Genomic DNA, 1276 nt, shown 5'->3' with positions numbered 1-1276 from the left:
GTTTCTGGGTGAGGTCCGTGGTTCCTGGATGAATCAATGCGAAGTGATGGCCCAGTCATTACAGGCCATTCAGTAGAAGCCTGCTACCATTGTATTTCAGTCATTCCCAATCACTCTCATTCATCAGGAAACCAATTTACATGGGAGGGATATGTGTCTCATACAGTTGTGACATAGGGGATGGCCTGGGCAGAGGACACAAGGTGGAGACTTGACATATAAAATGGAAACTTGACATGACTTTGGTTCATTTACAAACGCAGGCCTAAACCATATAATATCCATATGAAACAATAAAAATCAATGCAAAAATGATGATAATACAATATACAGCAGTAAAAATCAATACAAACCTAATAATAATACAATATAAAACAGTGGATATCCAAAACTGAACACTTGCTACCAAAATAAAAATGTTTAAAGCTTATCTTGCATCTTAGCTTACTTATACTTATCTATAGGGAATAGAGAGGGAGAGAAAAAGTCAGAAATGGTTGGGGAAGGGGAGGGAATGCATTTTAAAATAAATAAAAGAAAAACTGTGGGTTTTGCCTCAGTATTAAAAGGTGTTCAGGTGTTTCATTTTCACAGATAGAATCCAATTTTGCATCTGGTCTGAAAGCTGGAATCGGCAATGCTACTGTGCCACCTGCCACCACCCTCTAGCAGTTATTCAGTACTGAGCCAATTGGTGAAACTATAAAGTTGGTGTATAGATACAGTATTGGTTCAGAAATATGCCACCCATTGCAAAACCATCACTAAGTTTGTAATGTCTGAGTGTTTCTTAATGCTTATATAGTATATAAGAACTATCTAGATAACTACACAAAGGTACATTTGGTTTCTAGATTTAAAATATTTTCACCTGGCTACGTTCAGGTTGGTTTCTTTTAGTTAAGACCAGTAAAACAAATTAATTTTAATGGGACAGAACTGTAACACTATTTAAAGTAGTGGTTTTCCCTCTCCTAAACTGAGTCTTAGGATTGGTATGGTATAATGTAGAGATCTCTGAACTAGTTTTTAACCAGCTTGGATACTAATACTAATCTAGCTAAGGTCGCCTGGAGCTCAGCATGGGCTGCAAAGTTCTTTCTAAAAGCAGGGCAAATTACCTTTTGATGAAGTTGGGTGGATTTTTATAATGTCACTAAAACAGCTCCTTTCTAGTTTATTTATAGTTTCATAGTTTCATAGTTTCTAGGGTTGGAAGGGACCTGAGCAGATCATCTAGTCCGACCCCCTGCCATGGCAGGAAAGAGTACTGGGG

General features: G+C 37.5%; 1 protein-coding gene across 3 annotated transcripts in view; it reads left to right on the top strand.

The window, feature by feature from the left end:
* GRM7 (glutamate metabotropic receptor 7) overlaps window positions 1-1276 on the top strand; it is a 679515-nt gene that overhangs the window by 15899 nt on the left and 662340 nt on the right. The gene's annotated exons all lie outside the window — the stretch shown is intronic.

Source organism: Gavialis gangeticus, unplaced genomic scaffold, assembly GCF_001723915.1.
Source record: "Gavialis gangeticus isolate Ggan-Ray unplaced genomic scaffold, GavGan_comp1, whole genome shotgun sequence".
Lineage (NCBI taxonomy): Eukaryota > Metazoa > Chordata > Crocodylia > Gavialidae > Gavialis > Gavialis gangeticus.
The sequence above is the reverse complement of the archived record's forward strand: the minus strand, read 5'-3'. Positions and strand labels throughout refer to the sequence as shown.